General features: G+C 47.0%; 1 protein-coding gene across 4 annotated transcripts in view; it reads right to left on the bottom strand.

Moving 5' to 3' along the window:
* Positions 1-16,290, bottom strand: part of TRIM35 (tripartite motif containing 35) — a 379,901-nt gene that overhangs the window by 270,248 nt on the left and 93,363 nt on the right. The gene's annotated exons all lie outside the window — the stretch shown is intronic.

Below are 16,290 nucleotides of genomic sequence, written 5' to 3' on the forward strand. Positions count from 1 at the left end.
ACAGTTCCCACAGGAGCGACAATACACCTTCTGTTTGGGGGTGCATGGCAGTCTATCAAAAATAGATGACATCTTCACATTAGCGACAGGCCTGAAAGGGATACTAGAGAGATCACATTTGTCATGGGGCATTTCTGATCATTCCCCTGTCCTACTCAGATACACATCTCATACCCTGGGGCGGCGCCAAATCTTCCCGATCTACCCCAGGTTACTACAAAACCCTCAGATATGGAAGGCTCTGCTCACGACCACGAAACAATATTTTGAGGAAAACGCAAACTCCGTCACATCCCTGAGGATGCTGTGGGCAGCATACAAGACAGTATTAAAGGGTCAAGCTATCTCACTGATCACAGGCCATAAACGGGAACAATTGAGTCACATAGCGGCTCTTGAGAGGGAAGTGGGTTGCGCTGAGTTAGACCATGCACTAGGAGCTACCGACACTATGGCACAAACTAGATCTGGCCAAGAAGGAATGCCGGGATTACCTGTGAGAGGAGAGGATTAGGTACACCAAAACAATACACACCATTTATGAGGTGGGAGATAAGGCGGGCAAACTCCTAGCCTGGTTAGATAAACGTGAGAATGCTACTCGGTGGGTGACACAGTTGAGACTGGACAGCGGAGCTTACACGACAGATCCTCAGCAAATAGTGGATGCGCTTGCGCTCCACTATGAGAAAGTGTACACACCGACCGCCACAGCCACGACAGACGACAATCTCGCCTTGCTCAGAGATATTCAGATGCCTACACTTACCCCTAATGACCAGCAGGAACTAGAGGCAGATTGGACGATAGAGGAAATAAACACAGGCAATTGGCGCACTGCAACACTGAGAAAGCTCTAGGTCCCAACGGAATACCGATCGAAATTTATCAAAAAGCGGCGAGTCACCTGGCAGCATACCTGCTGGGAATGTATATAGACAGTTTAGAAAAAGGGGAACTTCCCAGGGATCAACGCTTAGCCACAATAGTGGCAATACATAAACCCAGGAAACCACCGCAGGACAGTATCTCATACTGGCCTATCTCGTTGCTCAATGCAGAAGCCTGGCCAAAACACTAGCCACCAGGCTGCTACACTATCTCACAAAACTGGTACACCCGGAATAGGGTTCATGCCAGGTCGTAACACGGCGCTTAATGTGAGAAGACTGCACGGCGATATGGCCCGTATATCACTTAGAGGAAGACGCAATTATCCTCTCTGAATGCACGTATGGCATTTGACCTAGTCGAATGGCCCTTTCTTTTTGCAGTACTCCGACACCTGGGCTTTGGTCCCCCGTTCTGTGCATGGATCCAATTACTCTACACAAAACCCTTGGCACATGTAGTGGTGAATGGCCGCATCTCGGCAGACTCCCTCTTGGGCAGAGGGACTAGACAAGGCTGCCTTTGTGGCCGCTATTTGCGCTGGTGCTTGAGCCATTGGCCGCATGGCTCAGACAGGATCCGATCATCCGAGGACTCAAGTGGGCAGAAGGATGGGAAGACCGCATTTCCTTGTACGTGGATGACGTCTTAATATACATGGCTTTCCCCGCAAGCTCCATTAATTGCCTCTTAGACATTTGCGCGGCATATGGCACAGTTTCAGGATATACCATTAATTGGGGAAAGTCACTGATATATGTGCTTAAGGGCCCTCCACCACAATTACCTAGAAAGTGCGAGATAGATTGCAGAAACTGGGTTTAAAAATATATAACTAACACCACACTCCGAGAAATTCATAGGGAAAAAAAAAACCTCCTGGAACCCCTAGACAGGTTTAAACGGGATGTGAAGCACTGGCACTCCTTGCCGCTGACGCTGCTGTGAAGGGCGGTCCTCTTCAAAATGAAGCATCTCCCTAGGTCTCTCTATGCCCTGCAAAACACCCCCTTTGTGGTCCCCTCCTCCACCCTCCACCACGACCCCCACCTAAAAGCAATTGACACCGAAGTCAGCAATCTCCTTTGGGACAGAAAGCCCACCCTGAATAGCCATGCAAAAATTGTTAAAGAGCTGGTATGATGGTGGAAGCACCCTTCCAAACAAAAAGTGTACTACAGGGCATCACAACTCACCATGATAAACCAGTGGCTCCATGTTCCACAAGAGGAACCGGCTTTCCGTATGGGCAGATACGTCCTGGATGGGGGTACGGGCATCATGGGTGCTCTATATGATAACAAAACAGTACAAAATCCAAGGGTCTAATACAAAAACTGGAAAAAAGTGTGCTACAGCTACAAACAGATGGGTTTAATTTGTTCAGACAGTCACGAGATGCGCACCTAAACGCACCGCAAGGCATTTCCCTTATTAGGACCAAATCCCTCACTCACCACAAAGGTGACATGCTTCATCATGGGGATTCTCCTCTCCAAGGAAAACCTAGTTCCTTGGAGGGCTACAACCCTCTCAACTAGAGAGAGGAGCGCAGGGATGTTTTGAATATCTAATAGGATATCCTAAATCCTCATGTGAAGAGAAAAGGTGTGAGTGAAGGCGCAGCGCAAATAATATGCAAGTGCGACAATGTGAATTAAAACTGAATAAGGGTTGTACAATCAGACATTTATTGGCATACACCCTTTATCAGGATTAAAAACAGAGCACCAGCGGTATGGATTTAAAACCGCTCTGGTGACAGTGAAAAGAAAAATGGTCGACATGTTTCAGCCATAATACCCAAAACTTAGGTCAGGCTTTCATCAGGACCTCAACCAGGTGCTACTGCGAACAATGTGAGAACCAGTGCAACAAAAAGGATACCGGATATAACTTAATCTATGAATCCAGTCACTCTTCAGTCTGTCAATTGATAAAGGGTGTATGCCAATAAATGAGGATTTAGGATATCCTATTAGATATTCAAAACATCCCTGCGCTCCTCTCTAGTTGAGGGTTGTAGCCCTCCAAGGAACTAGGTTTTCCTTGGAGAGGAGAATCCCCATGATGAAGCATGTCACCCTTGTGGTGAGTGAGGGATTTGGTCCTAATAAGGGAAATGCCTTGCGGTGCGTTTAGGTGCGCATCTCGTGACTGTCTGAACAAATTAAACCCATCTGTTTGTAGCTGTAGCACACTTTTTTCCAGTTTTTGTATTAGACCCTTGGATTTTGTACTGTTTTGTTGTAGAGATTGGGGAATAAATCCATTGTGGTCTTTAAATTTCCCTTAGACCCTCCTGTTTTATCTGTTTTGGTTTGGTAGTTGCTCTATATGATAAACAGCAGGGACCAAACCTCATAGGGCCAGCGGCACACACCGTACACCTATGGTTCACTGCCCTCCGCGCGCTTGGCTGGGAGGGGGTACTGACAAGTTACACCGCTGTGGGAAACCCGACGATTAGGTAAATTATGCAACACTAAAGGTTTCAAACAAGGGGCCTAATTGGTATTTTCCGGGTAGGCGACCTATGGAAGAGGGGCAGAATCATCCCATTCACTCCAGGAAACGTATGGGATGGCACAGACGGAAACGTTCCACTACATGCATATTAGCCATGCGCTTACAAAACGTATTCCGCCGGAAACTGAGCTCCCGGAGGCCTCACCACTAGAAGATAGATTGTTGACAGACCACATGACTAAAAAAGCGATTTCGCAGACCTACCGTAAATTATAAACAACCAACCAGACCCCACAAAAACCCTCAGGGACAAATGGCAGCCCGACATTGGTGAACTAGACTAAGCAGACTGGCAGGAAGCATTATCATCCCCGAGAGAGGTAGCAATCCCCTCCAGGTTAAAGTTAGTTCAACTTAAATATCTCCATCGTATCTACTACACGGACTGCTCTGCACCGCATGGGACGTGCCGACACACCATTTTGTATACAACAATGTGAGAGGATGAGTACCTTCTTCTACCACATACTGTGCAACTGCCCAGAGATTGAACCATATTGGGAGGCGGTCATGTGCACCATCTCGCGGGTGGGCGGACCTGCAGTTGAACTGGAACCCAAGTGCTGCCTTTTAAACATCTGGGAACATACAAACCTCACTCAAATGGCCGAAAACTGGGCAACACTGGGCATGACGATAGCGAAACATAACATAGCCCAACACTGGGGTGCGAGAAACTCCCACATACCATCAGTGGTGCTGTGATATGGATGGCGCCATGATAGCAGAAAAAGTGGTCTATACGCATAGGGGGTGCCCCAAAAAATGGGCAAGGTTTTGGGGAAAGTGGAATGAATTCAGAGGCAATATTTGCGATCCGCCTAGGGTTGAGTCGATGTCAGACATCAGCTAATAGGTTTCCAGGCCGGGGGGGGGGGGGGGGAATGGGATGTTTCTTCTCAATTCACACCGCTGTAGCGCTCAGGGGGAGGAAGGAAACAGTAAGGAAAAACATGTAAAGGTACTCAATATGTTTACGATTGATTGTAATGACATGCACTATTTCTATGCCAAAGTATGCAGTAATATGTACCAATTATTGAAAATGTTTTATAAAAAAAAAAAAAAAAAAAAAAAAAAAGAAGGGGGACCCATGAGACTGGTAAGGACCACATTTAAGTTACACACTGAAGAGGGTGTGACTTTGGGTGGAATTATTCTCTTAAGTCCTTCCATAAAAGCTTTGATAGCAGGCATTTAAAACAAAGACAAATGTTGTCCGTTTTGGAGATAGACAGCTATGGCAGCTAGATGCAGCCTAATAGATGTATATGCTAGGTTACATTGTTGTAGATGCAAGACCTAGCAGATAATGTTCTGAATAGAAGCATCTAGTGGACTAATTTTGATGTTTGTGCAATAAATGACAAATGGTTTCCATTATGCTGCATAGCATGCTCTGGTGGCAGGGAGTCTAGCTTCTTTAATGATATTCATACAGTCTGGCAGAAAATTTAGGTAGCCAAACTAAGACCTCAGGTGCCAGACAACAAGGTTGAGTTGATTGGAATCTGGATGTCTTATCGCTCCATGTCTCCGAGTGAGAAGCTTGGATGCGACACAGTTTGATGAGGAACTACTGATCGTTCCAATAGGGTTGTGAATCATGGTTGTCAGGCCCATGTTGGAGCAACTAGGATCATTGTGAGGGAATGTGGTTTGAGTTTCCGAACCACTAAATGGAATGAGGGGGAGAGGCGGAAAAGAGTAAGCAAATAGGCCTGACCAGTTCATCCATAGCGCATTGCCTTTGGACAATGGGTGTGGATACCTGGACGCCAAGGTTGGGCGTTTGTGTGTGGCGAACAGATCTACTTCTGGGTGGCCCCACACGTAAAAGAATGGAAGAAGAAATGGAGGATGAAGTTCCCTTTTGGTGATCTGCGGTGTTGGACGACTGAGCAGATCTGCTATCTGATTGTGTACACCTGGGAGGTGTTATGCAAGGAGATGTACGTTTTGCGGAATGGCCCATCTCCATACGCTCTGAGCTAAGTGTGAAAGCTGCAGAGTGTGTTTCCCCTCCCCCCCCCCCCCCCCCCCCCCATGTTTCTGTATGTAGTACATTGCGGTCATGTCTGTACGGACCAGGACAGCTTTGCCTAGGAGGTGTAGTTGAAAAGATTTTAACGCTAGGAAGATTGATAACAATTCCAGGTAGTTTATGTGGAATTGTCTTTGTTTGATGGGGGGGGGTCCACATGTCCTGGATGGTATGGGTCCGAGGAACCGGGTCGAGGAACGGCCGCCCTTTGGAAAGGTTGTGTGTTCCACCACTGCAGAGAGCGATGGGTGCAGTCATCCACCAATACCAGATCTGTCCGCTGACCTTGAGCCTGGTTCCACTGACGTGCCAAACATTCCTGTAAGGGACGCATTTGGAGTCTTACATAAGGGATGAGGAGAATGCAGGAGACCATCATCCCGATTAACGGAATGAACACTCTCGCTGGTAGTGAGTGTTGAGGCTGACATTTTTGGATTAGAGCCTGTATGGCGCTCATCCTGACTGGATTGGGATATGCTGGAGCTTTTTGAAGTGTATTGTCACCCCTAGGTATTGTTCTAGGCTAGTCGATTGGAGCTGGGATTTGGCAAGGTTTACTGTGAATCCCTTGGGGGGGGGGGGGGGGATGGATTGCGTGCGTTGGCTTTTATGAGCCAGTCGTCCAGATAAGGGAAGACATGAATATGCTGTCTCCTTAAGTGGGCTGCAACTACTGCGAGGCATTTGGTGAAGACTCTGGATGCTGTAGTGATCCCGAATGTGAGGACTTTGAATTGGTAGTGTTGACCATCTACCCGAGCTATTTCCTGTGAGCGGGGTGAATGGGAATGTGTAGGTAGGCGTCCTTTAGATACAGAGTGGAGAGAAAGTTGCCCTGTTGAAGCAGTGGGAGCACCTGTTGGAAAGTGACCATGTGAAAGTGGTCTGACTGAATGTAGAGGTTTAGCGGTCTGAGGTCCAGTATGGGCCTGAGGGAGCAGCCCTTTTTTGGGATTAGGAAATACAGGGAGTAAACCCTTTGGCCTTGATGAGGCAAGGAGACTGGTTCTGTGGCATGTTTTTGTAATAGAGAGAGAACCTCTTGTTTGAGAAGTGCTAGATATGTTCCGAGGACATGGGACGCTGTCTTGGAGGAATGTTTGGGGCCGGAGGGGGGGGGGGGGGGGGGTTGGAAGTGAGTTCCAGGCAATAACCAAACTGGATAATTTGTCTTACCCAATTGTCTGTTGTGATGGAATTCCAGACAGTTAGGACCTGTAAGAGACGTCCCCCGACGGGAGTGGGATGATCCCGGGGAAGTGCAGGGAAGTCACTGTTTAGAGGAGAGGGGGGGGGGGGGGGGTTAACAGCATGGGAATACCATTTATGAACAGCATGGGAATACCATTTATAAAGTCAATGTCACTATGATAAGCTGGTTGAGGTTTCTCATTTTTAGCGACTCTTACCGATTCACTACTATCCAGGAAAAAGGAGGTGGTCCAGAGAGATGCAAATGTTTGCATCTTTCATGATCAGCAAATGTTGACAGTACCATGCCATTCCACAGGAGGGGAAAGAAAAAAAAAAAAAAAAAAAAAAAAAAAAAAAAGCTTCAAACCTACCAAAGCCAGTTTTGGCAACAAGCACCTTGACAACCATCACTCTGCTGCCGTCTGCACAGAGTAAGAGGTTTGTAAATCGATTGTGTAAAAAAGATGCCAGTCTGCCTTTGGGAATGTGGTCCGTTCATTAAGTTAAGAAAGGGGGTGATATTTTTCACCTTTGGTGAAATTAAGGTGAACAATGTGTTTCAGTGAATGAGAATAAACAATGAATTCAACTCGGTTGGTTTAGGAGAGAGCACTTACATCTCTTGCCACTGTTTACCTGCGACTTAAGAGTCAGGGTTTACTTAATCTTATAATGGATTTATTCAGTCACTTGAAATTAGGAAACAATTAAAAGAGGTAAACACTGTGCTAGCCCCAAGATCACTTTCTTTGGATTATAACGAATAAGCGAGCCAGGTACAAGCAATAATTTTAGAGTGGCAGGCAGAATTGCTGTAGGTGGGTACAAAACATCTTAAACTGTTGATTGCATGTATAAGATGACGTCCCATAAGGAGGTGGTATGCTGGGAAAAACACTGCACAAAGACTTCAATCACAATCATTTGTGTGTCAAATCAAGCCAACGGGCGACATCAGCTGCACTCAGCCAATCAGGCAGTAAAATGATAGTTTAAACCATGGGCTACCCTGCGTTTTGCCTGAAGAGCGGGAGCCCACCCCGCCTGTGACCTTAACCGGTGGGTGCCCACCCCGCTTTTGTATTGATCTAAAAATGGGAGCCTACACCGTATTGTCCCCACACGAAGGAATCAGCCGAAGTCACCACCGACGACACGTGTCCAGAGGGAAGCGTTGGGTGGCTCAATTGCACTGCCGCGGGACAAGGGAGAGAAGAGCAGCGAGAAGCAAAACGAGGGCTTCCCCAGTGATGTCAGGGAAGCTGCGCTGAGATGGCGCCGGCGGGAGAGCTGTTACAGCAACGGGAGTGTCGTCAAGAAACAGTCCGGAGCCTCGCACCCTGCCCAGCCAAGTCCTGGGTCCCAGGAGGGGGCCCGAGTGAACCCAGGAGAGGTGCTGACGTTGGCAGGGCTCCCATGAGCCGAGGGGAGCCCCGCTTGCTGAGCCTGCTGCCGGGAGGCCCAGGGAGAAGACTGGAGCCTCGCGGACCCCGGCAGCAGCAACCAGAGGAGTCCAGGTGAGTGAGGGCCTCTTGGAAGAGTCGAGGGTGCCGGGGGCCATTTCCTTGAAGGCCAGAGCAGCCCCGCCTGTCCTCCCTGACTCGCGATACAACCGGCTGCTCAGAGTGGTAGAGGGCAGCCGCGATCTTTTTGGGAAGGGGGACATTTGGGCATTCCTTTTGATTCCAAAGTCCCAGAGAGGGGCTCTAACTTGGCCAGTGTTCTGGTGGGCCACCCAGCAGTACCGCAGTTGCGGACCGCTGCAACGTGGGGCATCTTTGACTACAGAGCCCCTGGGAGGAAGGGGGGGGGGGGCTCCAACAGACCAGTGCTGACTTCACTTTACACAACTGCCCCGCCAGACAGTGGGTGGTTGCAGCGTTTGGGCAATTGTGTACTGTGGAGTCCCAGAGTGGGGCTCCAATCTGCACATTGTTGGGGTCACCAGGTTTGCCCTGCTGATTTGGTGTGGAATGCATTTATGCCTAAGGGAATGCCTAATGTGATGAGGCCTAATGTCATCTTCGGGCTATGCCTAATGTCTGTTCATGCAATGATGTTTTAGGGCTACGCCTATGATGATGCCTCTCTGCTAGTGTGTTTAGGCCTAATGCTCTTCCCTAACGTCATTATTGGGTTATGCCCAATGCAGTGAGTGTGTACATGGGGTTATTGGGACCCACTAATGCTATAATGTTTAGGCCTCATTATGCATGCATAATGCATTTAGGCTGATGCCTGCCAAATGTGCTTTATGCCCCATTCTAATATAGTTATGCAGAATGTATTTCCATGCCTAACGATATGGTGCACTGTTACTAATTAGGATGTTGTTGTCAAGAATTCCTGTCATACTAGGGGAGGAAAACGGTAACCGGCGAAAACGGACTACATCTCCCAGGATGCTTAGCGGTTGAGAGGTTATGTAAACAGGAGAGCTGTTACATAACTCAAGGGAAACACGCCCTTATGTAAACAGGAGAGCTGTTACATAACTCAAGGGAAACACGCCCTTATGTAAACAGGAGAGCTGTTACATAACTCAAGGAAACACGCCCTTATGCAAACAGGAGAGCTGTTACATAACTCAAGGAAAACACTCCCTATAAAGGGAGGAACCGGGAGGTACAACGCTGTCGGATATTGTGTTCACACCGACGTACCTGCTTCGTGAAGAGCAGTGTTCCAGAGTGGTGCTCCAGTAAGGCAAGAACGGAGGTAGGTCGAGTCGTTACTCCCTGGGCCGTGTCTTGCCCCATCGTCACCTGTGAAGGACCCGGAAGCTCTACCGGTCAACCATTGAGCTTCGCTTTTTGACTCGGCTGAGTCCAAGCGCAGTGGCGCTTTTGCTGGTTGGAGTCGTAACTCCCAGCCCGACCAGAGACACAGGGACTGCCAGCTGTAACGCACACCAGGAGGTGTTTGCCGCGTTACAGACTCGGAAGTCCACAGGATCGATCGAGCGGCTGCTCTCGGTTCAGTCTTCTTGCTTGTGATTGGGGTATCGGTGACGCATCACCAGGAGGTGACTCCGCGTCCCGGTGCAGTCTGAGGAAGAGGTTGAGCGGCTGCTCCCTTCAGGTAGAGACCCCGGCTGGGTGTTTCCCTGACTCCTCGATTCTCCCCAACACTCTTCGTGCCCCTCACAGCCTACCGATTGGCATTGTCGGCCATTTAATTTCTGCCCTCTGTTGGCATACGCCGGGACCGGCGTATATGCAGAGGACGGTTAGGACCATCCGTGCTGTGGGCTGGTAACGTACTTAGCTTGGAGGATTCCAGTGACTATAACTTTTGTTTATTCTTTGTATTATATTTGCCTTCATTAAAACAACTAACCCTTCACTAGTGGTTGCGTCCTCATTGTCGTGTCTGTTAAACGATCCTGAGACGTTCAGGGCGTTACAGTTGTGCCCAATAACGGTATGTTAGGGGTACCTGTACCAGTGATTACTGGTTGTTTCCCCCAAATGTAAGATATGGGGGGTGGGTGGGGGGGGGGGGGGGTGTATGCCTAAGGATGATTGATGTATAATGCACCCATGTTAATGAGGATGCCTCTGTGCTCACATGTTTATGCCTACTGCTAATATGGTTTTATGCACAATGTGCCTGATCTAATGTGTCCCCGGCCTAATGAGAAAACATAATATATGTTTCTATGCCCAATGAGATGGAGGGTTTTTTTCAGTTCAGGCCTGCTCACACAATGATTTATACATTGCTAAGTTCATGATCTAGCCAGTAGGTACTGGCTGTTATACCTTTATTGCTGATGGTTTTGCATTTACTGTTTGTACATGGTGATGGTTCTGGCAGCGACCTGATTGGCGCTGCCTTGTACATAATCCCCTGTAAATTGCTACCTGGTGCCGGTTGGCACAGTGTATATGTATCCGTGATGGTTCTATAATGTGTTTTACCTAACACACAAGTTGTTTTTATATAACCTGGTGTGGAGTCTCTTCTGTAGTGTGTCGCCTGTGAGTGGGTGCTGCACAGATGCTTTACACATTGCTCCTATGTTTAGCATACCCGCTCCGCGCCAAGCTACCCCATTTCTAACAGTACTGTAATATAAACCTTTGTACCTTAGAGGATGGTGGGTTATAACATACAAGCCATTATAAAACCTTAACATTCTTAACATAATATATATATACACACTAACATATAATATATATACACACAAATATATATTTACATATATATACACACACACATACATACGATAGGAATGCCTCTAAAATAGAGGCTTACCTTATTGAAAGAGGACGCAGGACTGCCTGTCCCACTGTTGCTTCGCTATAAGTTGCCACGTTCAGGCAATAGTGTTGCGTGAAGGTATGAGCATTCTTCCAGGTAGCAGCACGGCAAATCTTGTCCAGCGGGACAACAGCAAAAAGACCAGCCGAAGAAGACACTGCCCTTGTGGAATGAGTCTTGGTTGTAAGCGGTTTACCCGACTGAGTGGCACAATTGGATAGTGGCAGCAATGTATCATGCAATCGTCCTTTCTGTAATAGCAGATCCTAGTTTAACAGGTCCATATGATACTAGGAGTTGATCCGTTCTGCGCATATGCTTTGTCCTTTGCAAATAAAAAGTCACCTTTTTAGAACTAGAAAGTGAAAAGCCTGCTCCACAGGTTAAGGAAGTGGAAAAAAGGTGCGCAGAATTACAGGTTCATGAAGGTGAAACTGGGATGGCACCTTTGGAATAAATTTAGGATTGGTCTGTAACATTACGTAATCCTCTGTGAAACGCAAGTAAGGTTCTTTAATGGTGAAAGCCTGAATTTCACTTACTCGTCTGGCCGAAGTAAGTGCGAGAAGCAAAGCCACCTGCCATGAGAGTAATTTGAGCTCCATTTTGTGGATCGGCTCAAAGGGTGGTTTCATTAATTGCAAAAGGACCACATTAAGACGCCATTCAGGTGGAGGAGGCCTAATAGGAGCAAAAGTTCTGAAAAGGCCTCTCATGAACTGTTTGACAATGCGGACAGAACAGAGAGAAGAGGCGTCAGACGTCCATCCATATCGAGAAATAGCTGCGAGATCAGAAATAAGGCAGAATTCTTTGGGTGGGGGAGGGGGGGGGAATTGAGCGAAAAATGTATCAGTGCTATGGCACCAAGAGCAAAGACGCTTCCATTTCAGTCTATAAGTTTTCATAGTAGGACTCAGTTGTCCCTCAGGATTGTTAGGATATTTTGTCAAGGGCAAGAGCTAAGTCCTTGTATTCATTGTACTCCGGTTCCAGGAATGGAATTGAAGAGAAGCTGGGTGCGGATTCAGGATCTGCTCTTTGTTCATCATCAGTAGGTTGGCTGACAAAGGAAGGCGATAAGGTTTGGATTGCGACAGTAGGAGCAGCTCCGTGAACAAGTGCTGATGAGGCAAACGTGGAGCAATGAGAATGAGTTGGCATGGTTCCCAATTCATCAACACTCTGGAGATCAGAGGATATCGGGGGAGCAAGCATACGCAAAGATTCCGGACCATCTTATCGAAAACTCATTCCCCCGTGACCCTGTCTGAGGTTTCCTGCTGGCAAAGAACTGGCATTTCTGGTTCCCTTGAGATGCAAGCAGGTCCCAGTTGGGTGCTCCCCATTTCTGGAAGATGGAATTGAAGACCGATTGGTTGAGTTCCCACTCGATATTCGTTTGACTCAACCTGCTCAAAGTGTCTGCCAGGTTGTTTTTAATACCTGGGAGATGCTCTGCCTTGATAGTTATATGATGCTGCAAAGTCCATTCCCATATATTTTGAGCTTCCCAAGATAGGATCAGAGATCTCATTCCCCCCTGCTCGTTTAGATAATGCATGCAGGTGGTGTGGTCTGTATGTATGAGAACTGAGGATGCTCTCATCCTTGGAAGGAATGACTGGAGGGCTAGAGAAATTGCTCAAAGTTCCATCAAGTTGATATGCATCTTGGAGAGAGACTCCATTTGCCACTTATTTAGAGGTGTTGTAGATGTGCTCCCTAACCTTCCAAAGATGCATCTGCTGTCAGAAAAAACTCCGGAAGAGGAGACAGGAATGACACTCCCACAAGGAGTGCATCCTTCATGACGGAGTTATTCGAACTACGTCGTCAAATGATCCTGATATTTGAGGCAGTTTGGCATCCAACTGCTCTTGAATTGGTCTCAATCTTAGTTGAGCATGGGGTACCATGAGAATGGCGGAAGACATCCCGAGAAAGGATCTGAGGAGACGTAAAGAAGCGCACTCTTCCGTAAAGGTCATGAGCCAGAGATAGGATGGTGTTCAGCCTTTGTTGAAGAGTATACTTTGTCTTGTAGAGTGTCTAGTAGCGCACCCAGAAACGTTAGCTGATGAGAAGGGGCTTGAATGGATTTTCGAAGATTGACTGCCAGTCCCAGAGAGCGGAGTAGCTGTAGGCAGAAAGTTGTCCTCTGAAGCCTGACGAAGAGAAGGGGCTTATACCAGCCAATCATCGAGGTATGGGAAGATCTGTAGGCCTTTCAGCCATAGGAACGCTGCCACAGGAGCAAGACATTTGGTGAAACCCCGTGGAGCCGAACAAAGGCAAAGGAACTTGAACTGAAAGTAGACATTTTTGATGTTTGGGGTGGATAGGGATATGGAATATGGAAGTACGAGTCTTCCAAATCTAGGCTTGCTAAAAAGTCAAAATGGTTCATAAGTTGTAAAATCTCCTGATAGTGACCATGTGAAAGGATTTCTTCCGCAGGAATTTGAGCTTTCGGAGGTCCAAAATGGGAGGCCATTCTCCAAACTTTTTACCAGGAAAAAGCGAGAGTAGAAAACTTTTCCTTTCTGAAAGCGTGGAACACGTTTTAGTGCAGCTTTCTGAAGCATTATCAAAGCTTCTTTCTTTAATAATTGAAGATGGGGAGGTGTTGATCTTTGAGGCGGGTGATTAGGTGGCGTTGAGGTGAACTCAAAAGGTATGGGCATACCTTATTAAATCTAGGACCCATTTGTCTGATATTTGTTTCCATTGATGCAGAAAATTTGAGAGGTATTTTCTTCAGGGAAGACATTGGAGCGGCAGGCGGTGAGGTGTCGTCAATGCTTACGACCAGAATCTCTGGGCTGCGCCCGTTTTAGTCTAGGTTGTCTGGAGTAGGCAGCCTGTGGTGGTGCACGATATCGCGGTTGCTGCTGGTAGGATGGCCGGTAAGGAGGTGTAGGTTTGAGGTTGGTAACTTTGATAACCTCCTCCAAACAGTTTGCCCTGCCTGGTGCTCCACGAAAGGGGGTCTTTCTGTATTGGAGCGTTCCTAGAGCTTTTGCCGTGTCCGTATCGGTTTTGATGGTTTGCAAAGCATCAACATGCTTGCCAAAGAGTGACCATCAAATGGCAGATCCAAAATTTTGCCTTGTACTTCGGGGCGGAACACATTATCTTTTAGCCAACCCTGGCATCTCAGAACAGCGGCTCCAGCAAGCTGGCGAAACACAAAGATGCAATATCCATGGAAGCATCAATGATTTTGGATGCGGACCTCTCTCCTTCAAGCAGGATTTTCCTCGCTTTCATCTTGGTCTTCAGGAAGTAGATTTAAAAATTGGGCAATATCTGACCACATCTGTCGATAGTACCTGGCTAGAAACACAATAGCGTTAGCAGCTCGAACAGTTGCTCCTGATGTGGTTGCAAACATCTTCCCAATAATATCCAAACACCTCCCTTCCTTGTCAGGTGGAGCAGTGATGGGCGTTCGAGGATTCCTTGATCTCCGTTGTGCAGCCTGTGAGATGACAGAATCAGGCTTCGGTTGACATAAGGCACACAGAAGCATCATCCAAAGCCTTGTATTTTTTGTCCATTCTAGGCAAAAACGGAACAGTGGCTGGTGTTCTCATCACTTAATCCGTCTTTCTGTATATGGTCAACAATAGAGATAGACCTAACAAATTTCCTGGATGTGTCTTTAAAATCATAAACAAAGCAGTCTGATTGTTTTACTGTTAGAGATAGTTGGAAACATGCTGCTGCTCTCTCAATTAAAGCATGAAAACCGCCGATGTCCCCTGGCGGAGATTCTATCATTTGAGGAGTTGGAGAAGCTGGTGTGGATATGACAGTCATCCCACTCATCCCGTTTGACCCTCCTGAGGCTGGATATACTCTATCTCTCCTTCATCATAGGTATGTTGATGCGGCCCACTAGTATCTCCCTTCGGGGAGAGTGCAGGCACAGACGTAGGAGGTGGTGTAGTGACTGGCCGTGGAGGCCGAGGAGGTGGAGGAACAGGTGCTGAAGGAGAACGTGTACAATAGTCTCGTAACAATTCTGGAAGATCTTGAATCATTGCAACAGGAAGGTGAACCATAGGTTCAGAAACTTGCTCCATATATTGCATTTTTTGCATGAGGAGGGCGGATATTCCTGTTGCTGGTATCCACCATAGTCCTCGGCGTCATCTTCCTAATACTTTACGTGTAATTGGGAAGGACTATCTGCAGGTCCAAACATCCCTTCATCATCAGATTCCTCCAAGAATGTTGAAGGGGGTAAAGGAGAGACTATTACAGGATTTTGCAAAGAATTGTCTCGTCGACTGTCTTCGACGAGAACGTAGTCGACGGATACATTGGTGTAAACTGCAAGGAAGATGGAGACTTATGGCCAGGTGTGGAATAAAACAACTTAGTCGACAGTAAGGGTGTCTGCATCGTCGACGAGATGGTCATTGTCGCAGTCGTAGTCAGACAGATACACCATTATCGACGAGGAAGTCGAACGAAAAAGTTGATGTCGTCGACGATGAGATAGATGGTAGTACAGCACTCGTCGTCACCAGGACCGTTGTCGAATCCCTTGTTGACGATTGAGATTTTAGACTATGGAGAAACTGGTTTTGAAGATTTTTTTCTTGAAGAAGACACAAATTAACACAGTCGGCGGTACAAGCTTCTTAAAGACAGATCTCTTCATAAAATATTTGTCTGTCTTTAAGGCTTGCTTCCTCAGTAGGAAATGGAAGCTTTCCTTTTTGTGAGGTACTTTCTTTCTCGCGAGGAGATCACTTTGATGCCTTCTTAGAAACCTCAGGAGAGTCCAGAGATCTCTCTCTCTCTCTCTCTCTCTCTCTCCTTTTAGGTGTTTTGGATGTCAATGAGGTAGAGCTCTCCTCATCCTCAAAGAGAAAATCAGATTTTGCCTTAAGTTTTTGAAGCCAAATTAGTAGTCTACCCTCCCTGTCCTTGAGGGTCTTAGTAGAAAAAGTTCTACATATCTTGCAATCTTTTACCTTGTGTTGGGGGTAAAGGAAGTAGATGCAGCGCTTATGTGGGTCTTCAGAATGCAGCCTCCTTTTTCCAACCAATCCACAGGACCTGAAGAGACCCTTCTTAGAAGATTCAAACATGTTTGAAGAAATTCTGGTAAGTAACTTGAAGAAACAGAAAAACTGAACAGAGCTCAAGGAGACTCCCTTTCCCACGACGTGCGGTAGAAAATCTAAGGAACTTAGCCTCTCTTGGGATTGTTCTAGAGGGTGCCGTCACCTGATTGGCAATTGGTTGGATTTGGTTATTTTTACAAAAGAAAGTAGAGGGGCTATTGCACTGACTTTTAATTGCATGGTAGCGTATGGTAATTTTATCTACTGCTTTTATATGTA

The sequence above is a fragment of the Triturus cristatus genome, chromosome 6 (genome assembly GCF_964204655.1).
Source record: "Triturus cristatus chromosome 6, aTriCri1.1, whole genome shotgun sequence".
NCBI classification, from domain to species: domain Eukaryota; kingdom Metazoa; phylum Chordata; class Amphibia; order Caudata; family Salamandridae; genus Triturus; species Triturus cristatus.